This window comes from Gossypium hirsutum, chromosome A01, assembly GCF_007990345.1.
Source record: "Gossypium hirsutum isolate 1008001.06 chromosome A01, Gossypium_hirsutum_v2.1, whole genome shotgun sequence".
In the NCBI taxonomy this organism is placed as follows: domain Eukaryota; kingdom Viridiplantae; phylum Streptophyta; class Magnoliopsida; order Malvales; family Malvaceae; genus Gossypium; species Gossypium hirsutum.
Window position 1 is genome coordinate 107651489 of NC_053424.1, and position 7880 is coordinate 107659368.

The following is a 7880-nucleotide window of genomic DNA, read 5'->3' on the forward strand; positions in this document are numbered from 1 at the left end:
GTGTGTGACCAGACCGTGTGAGACACACAGCTTATACACGGGCATGTGGTTAGGCCGTGTGTTCCCGGTAACTTAAATTTTCAAAACAGAATGCTTAGGTAAAACCACACGGGAAGAGACAAAGGCGTGTGTCTCAGCCGTGTGAAGAACACGGCCTAGCACACGAGCATGTGGCTTAGCCGTGTGAGGTAAGTCAAGGAGTTACACGGGGTAGGACACGGCCTGAAGCACGGGCATGTCACAGGGCCACACAGGATTGTCCCTTAACTACACGGGCGTGTGTGCCCTACACTTAGAAAAAATTTTTTAAATTTCGCGAAAAATTTTCTAAACTTCAATTAAGTCCCGATTTATTTCCAACACATGATTTGAGCCTCGATGGCTCAATAAAGGGACATTATGATTAAATTATGATGTATATGATAAATTATTATATGATTTTAAAAAATCTGGTAAACGGATAAGGGTTAGGGGGTGTTACAAATAACACGTCTAGCATCCACCTTCTGTGCAAACATTATAAATCTGAACCTAACACCCTTTTTATTATGTTTTGCTAGATTGAAAAAACCCACCACTTTCCCATGGAGTTCAAAGACTTTCCACAATCCTTTCTAATGGAATTGAAGAGGGATACTAAAAACATACAACATTGTCGCCATGCTTTTTTTGCAAGTTTTTTACCAATTGCACCTTAAAGAAAGGATGATGGAGTGTCTATCTTATTTTGATTGGCAATTTTTTTACTAAATCTGTTTGGACCTTAATTTGGTGAATGTTGGTGCTTGTTAGCAACCCATTATTGAAGACTAAATATGTTAGAATCAAGTCAAGGGTCGAATTGAAGACTTTCAATACAATCAAAGTTCCCTTAAATAAAAGATTTGATCTTCAAAGGAGTTTGGCTACTAGAAAACCTCTTCCATTATTGAATATTGAAAACCTTTTAAAGTGGTTATTTATAAGAATATGTTATTGTAATTCAACAAGCCTGTTTACTTGTATATATATTGAAAGACTTGTTTAGGTTAAAAGCATGAATTGAGAAAGGATTATACCTGTTCAATTAGAAAGTGTTTTATTGTGTGCAAATTTTGTAAGTAAACTGAATTAAGTCAATCAGTTTACATCTAAACTTGAAGGAGGAAAGCCTTAAAGGGAGAATATCTAACTTGAAGTATAGGAGTGAGATTGCCCTTAGAGGGAGAATTATCTAAGTTGCTACTTGATGGGTGGATTGAACTTCAATCATACTTACTTGTTGAATATAATGAATTAACTATTTAGATAAAACTTATTAGTTGTAAAATAAAATCAAACTATATAAACTATTTTTTAGTATTCATCTCTATTTATTTTTTTTTTTTGCAGTTAGAACTTAACAAATATCTAATTTTTTTTTAAAGATAACACAATCAACTATATAAAAATTTCTTGCCTTTTTAACTTCAATTATTTACCAAATCTATTTTGCTAATAGTTTAATATACTCATATAAACCAAACATTTGGATTTGTCTTTTTAGATTCATGGCGCTATTTTTGAACATGAGATTCGAAATGTGTCATGTAATACGTTTAAATAAATTTGACTCTAGTTGTTTAATGTTCATATTCATAGAAATAGGAATTTGGAGCCCTATTTTAGGCATCTGGATCTTAGAACGTCATTTCCAAATCTGGGGTTCGAAATATGTCATGCAATACGTTCAAGTGAAATGACTATTAATCATATATACATATAAATTAAGGTAATGATGGTCTGATCATATAATATATTAAATCAATTCCACAAAATAAAATTCGAGTATATATATTCGTGCATTGATCATAGCATACCTCACCAACAGCATTGACGACAGGCTGTTAATCATTCACATGGAAAGGTCCCAAAAACATTGCTTTCACCAACAATGTTCATATTCATGGAGATGTACCCTTTTGGGGCTATAAAAAAAAACGGGTTCATATGTCAGTTGTCAAGCAAAAAATCAGAAATAAAAAGGCACCCAATACTTTAACTAGTCACGTTGAATTGATTACTTGTAAAATATTTTACAAATTCATAACCATTCAAAAAAATATAAATAAATTTTAATTTTTGAATAACTTAAACTCATTAAATTATGAGTAAATTTTTATATTGGTTTTTTCTATTAATATCAATCGAAAGTTTTTTGTTCCCTTCTTTTCTACAATCAGTTTTTTCATGAATTTACAAACAAAATTCAAATAATTTTTTTCGTCGATCTTCGACACTGACTATCAGATAAACTTGAGTCTAAAGTATGCTATTCTACTCATTGATGGGTACTAATCCACCATACCAATCGTCGAATCATCACTTGAAACTTGCTGGCGGAACTTTTAAAAAAAATAGACTTAACAACCTAAATAAAAACTTTTAAATAGTTTAGTGGCTTAAATGAATACTTTCGAATAGTTTAATGATCAAATTGTAACTTCTTTTAATTAAATGATCAAAACAAAAATTTACCCATAATTTAATACTTAATAATATAATTTATCCTTATTTTTAAAACACAATCGAAAATCAAATTCAGAAACCGTTTCGACATTGACCAACGCTAATGGTAAAAAATTTCAACTACGTAAACAGACCGCAAGCAATCAAAAACTAACTTTAGAATAAATAGCTTTCAGCATGCATATATATAATGATATATATATATATTATCATATGTATATATATTATCATATCTTTGCAGTTAGGCAATGGTCAACCTAGCAATTTGTTTTTACAAAAAATAGAAAAATTCAAAGGTCGATGCTCTTCTGAGGAAGGCTTTCACTATATTTGAAACCCTAAAGGGATAAAAAATGAATAATTTAATCAGTTTCCGACATATTGGTGTATAAGAGTTTTTATTTTCCAAGTTTGCTTGTCAAAGAAGGGATGGTCCACTGCATTAAAGGTTACAGAACCTAGACTAAGTACATTGTTTTCAACTGTAAGAGTTGAAAGACATGACTTTTTAACGTAGATTTGATGGAGTTTGAACAACATTATCCGAATTGTCCATCTCTTTGATAAATTTCTAGTGGTTGAGATAAGGGTTTAGTGAACATGATTGCATGATCTGCTTTCCTTTCTATCATTTTTTTCCCTTTGATAAACATGGACCCGTCACCCGTGGGATCTATCTCTTATCTTGAGATTGTGACATTTGGTTTCTGGTTTATTTGACTTTGGATACCATGTACAGTGAATGTCACCTTGAACACTAAGTTTAAAGCTTTAAAATGGTGATCAGAATCGCATGCACCAGATAAATGCAACCCTAAGGAGCTTATAATCCAAAACAAACTTAAATTTTGAAAAAAATTCTTCTTTGTAGTCTCATTGTTTGTTACTATATATCCCTCAAAGTTACATCATGGTTCCAACTTGCTTGATTAATAATGGAAGGAGCAGCAGGAAGCTTATGTAGGACCCCATAAATAGAACTGAACTTCTATTTCATTCCAAGCTGTTGGGCTTTCTTTTCCATTGATTTGTATTTTTCTTTCATCTTTTTCATAATTTGTACAATGATCTGTTTATTTGGATCTGTCTAATCTTTCTTACTTCCGAGTCAAATGAAGGGTGCAAAATCGCGTAGATTTCATCTGTATGTATGTCCTGCAATGTGTTTTCATATCCTTTTAAATATATTATCAATCTTTTTTTTTCTTTTTTTTTTGGACTTGGTATCCAAAAGTCATAAAAATCCCGATTAAATATAGAGTTAAACCAAATCGAATTTTATATACTGATAACTCCTTCCCAATTCATAAATATAAGGACGATGCGCTTAAACACACTTAAACTCATATTTTTTAATATTGATAACAATAATCATTCCAATTGATTTAAAACTCATTCAACACTAAAAGAAATATTTATAATATTATAACTTACCAAACATATCTTCTATACCAAAAGTAAGTTATTTTGATTAAAAATATCAGTTTCATCAAACCCTATTTGATCAGTTTCATCAACCCTCGTTGTACGTCTAGAAGTAGCTAGAAATATCTATCAATCGAGCCGAGCTTTTTTCCAAATCTAGGCTCAAGCTCAATCTAATTTAACCCGTCCAAATTACCTATTTTACAATTTTAATATTAATATTAATTTTTGAGATTGAAAAATCTAAACTCAAGCTTTTAACTCAAAACGGACAGCTCCTCCAACCATGAATTCCTCTAAAAGATTTTTTATATATATATATTTTTTTTTATTTTTTGAGAAATGTTTATATTTTATAAAATAAAATAAAAAAAAGTGTATGGCTACGGGGCCAGATAGGGATTCCTGAAATTAAAATGAGAAACATATAAAATCAAAGACAATGGACCGTCCTTTCTTACGCATATAATATTAATGTTAGGTAAAGGGACATGTCTGCTTTCTTTTTATCCACCTTTCTCCATCATTTATATATAAAAAAAGACTTTCTCCATTTTATTTCCAGAGAAAGTTCTCCATAATTGTATTTGTATGACATTCAACAAAAAAAATTGTATTTATCTGTTGAAAATAATTTACATTTAACACAATTGGGGAAGCTCATTTCCAGAAGCATTGAATCACCATCCATCAAACACGTTTAACTGTAATTAATTATTATATTAGTTAAAGCAAAGATAACCATAGATTATTATTTCTATATTATTAATAATTATTTTTTATAACAATTTACATATTCTTATAAAAAGCAAATTATTTACATGTACACACCACAACTTCAACCTACAATATAAAATTTAAGATCAACACCCATATTCAATGGATCATATATTGAATTTCTTATTTTATTTAATCTAAATTTACAATTCTTTTTTTAAATCAAAATCAAAATTACATTTTTTATATGTTTTATTTATTTATTTATTTTTATTATATTTAAATAGTTGGTTGAGTTGATAGATTTTATCTTATTTAATCAATTATTGATAATATTATGAAATTAATTTTTCATTTTAAATTATGTAAAAAATTAAAAAATATATATTTATGGGCAATTTCACCTAAAGCCTCATTTGTTGTTAACATTTTTTATTAATTTATTTGTTACATTTTTTTTCCAAAGTTACATAATATTTTTTATCATCCGAATTGTGGTGTGTGTCATAATCTAGTACTATATTTAAGTTTTTGACTACCCTGATGTCATCAATCAATTGGATCCCAATTTGGTCAAATTAAAAAAATTACCAAAAGTCTTAATTTTACAAAGCAATATATATTATTTTGAAGATACTTACATATGATGGGATTTGGACCAAAAATATTATAATTTTAGTCTCTCAATTTTACCATTTTAACCAAGGTCTAATTTAGTTATTATATCAATTATTTTTCTTTTTAGATTTGTTACATAATGAGTGTGTCATAATGTAGTAAAGAATTAATTATTTTTGCGTATGAGGTCTTGTCATTGTTTGCAAAAGTTAAGATCTCAAATTTAAATCTTATTATGTGCAATTGTTATATATATATATATATATATATATATGAGTCTTCAGTCTTATTATGTATTGTTATTATATCTCAGTTTTAGTTTGAATTATTCTGATTTTTAATCTATTTATTGATTTTATTTTATTTTATAATTATTTAGACATATATTTATAATTTTACTATAATTACATTATATTTTTAAAAAAAAGTTGTTTGTTAATTTCACCAGTCGTTTGTTGACCTAGATAATTATCGTTGGATTAAAATAATATTTTACTAGGGAACTAAACTAAAGTGAACAATGGAATGGATGATTGAAAACCCAATTCTTTGAGCATATTATACGTAATAAGTAAGCAAGGGTTTCTAGGCTAAGCCAAGGTGAACTAATTAGTTCCACTATAAAGAGAGTAAAAAGTAGAGTGACCTGTGAAAATGGACGACCCAACAGTGTTTTCCACCATTGGAAACCAAACATTGCACGTTGGGTGGATAATATATATATATAATATGAGTCTTATCAAAAATATAATCCAACATTTCATGTTATTTCATAAGCGCTTTTTTCCAGTTTTACAAGTATAAATAACATATAATTATAAAAACATATATTTGAATAATTATAAAGTATGGCTAAATTAATATAAAACATAAACGAAGAATTAAAATATAATAAAAATAGTTTATACGTTACAAATTATTTAATGCTTTTGACTTTTTAGCATTTTTCAAGCATTTGTTTTTGAAAAGCGAGTAATAGGGTTTCATTGTATGAGAGATACAAATAGAATTTCAAAACTATACAAGTGAAGGAAAGAACTCCATTGATATGTAGAATAAAAGAAGTTTTTTTTTCCGACCAAAAATATACTTTTGATGAATATTTCATCGAATAATTTTTTTTTTGGCTGGCAGGAAAATAATTTTCTCAAAATTTATGAGAAATGTGAGGGGTTTGAAATTGAAATAATGGCATATTCAAGGAAAATAAAGTATATATCCACTATGGATGGATGGAGTGCCATTTATTCACCTTAAGATTCCTTAAGAGTCAAAATACTATTTATGTAATTGTTTAAGTTGTGGCTTATTAAAGGATGTTCAATTTTTTTTAAGGATAATTTGAATTCGAATCATAGTTGTAAAAGAAATATTATTTAAATTTTATTTTGATTTATGTATGTTTAAAATGACTGAAAAGTATTGGTGTACATTAAAAAAAATCATGTCAAGTGAAAAAAGAATTAAATGTCATGGTATTAATTCAAAATATATATGAAGGGATATTTTTAAGTGACATGGTATGTTTTTTGAAGGGTTAATTTTTATTTTTTTTAAGAAAAGTCTTTAAAGTGTCATTCATTGGGTAGTTAGTTGAACTCCCAACAATCAAAGGTATTGTCCCTATATCAGGGTTTTGTCCTCGACCTCCTCTAAAAGCCATGTACAGTTCACTGGGGGCACCTCCCTTAGTGGTGATATAAGGATACAACTTGCAAGACTCAATGGAGGATAAATAAGCTATGCATGCATATGTTTCCAAGTATATTTGTTAAGTGTTATATGATTTCGAATTTGTTGAATAAATGTATGATGAAGAGTAAGTGATAGTCACTAGCTCGATGAATTGCATGAAATATATTATTAGAGTGCATGTGGAGTACGAAGGTATTTACCTTGACAGGGTAAATGAAGTTAGGAATATTGGGGGACTAAAGGATTGGACGGATTGAGAAGGGAATACAGAGGAGTATGGTTGTGTCGTGGAATGATATTGTCTAGCTTGCTAGAATGAAACTGTGACGACGATTATCGACTGGTCCTTCAGGGTGACACTGTGATGATGATTCATAGGTTCCATTGAGCAACACCGTGACGATGGTCTGCAGGCTCTATAGGGCGACACTGTGACGACAGTATATAGGTCCTACGAGGCGACACCTCAAAGAGGTTCTAGGTGTAAGGCCATAGCTTGACTATGGTAACCAATAGAGTCCATCAGGACAGTGAACACGAGGATTTCAAGGTGTAAGACCATAGTTCGGCTATGACAACCAATAGAGTCCACCAGGACAGTAAACACGAAGATTTCAAGGTGTAATTCCATAGCTCGGCTATGGAAACCAATAAAGTTCATCGAGACAATAAACACGGGGATTTCAATGCGTAAGACCATGGCTCAGCTATGACAACCAATAGAGTCTGTCAGGACATTAAACATTGGTTCATACTGAGTAAGACCATAGCTCAGCTATGGTGTCAGGTAAAGTCCGCCAAGATGTTGAACGATTATGGCGTGTCTGGACGCTCGTAAATGGAGTAGTTCAAAGATCCTCCAAAATGTAATGATAAGAAAAAACGTGTAGAAATTTCTGAAGTTGCAAGCAAGCCTCGTAACGGTAATTAACTATGTT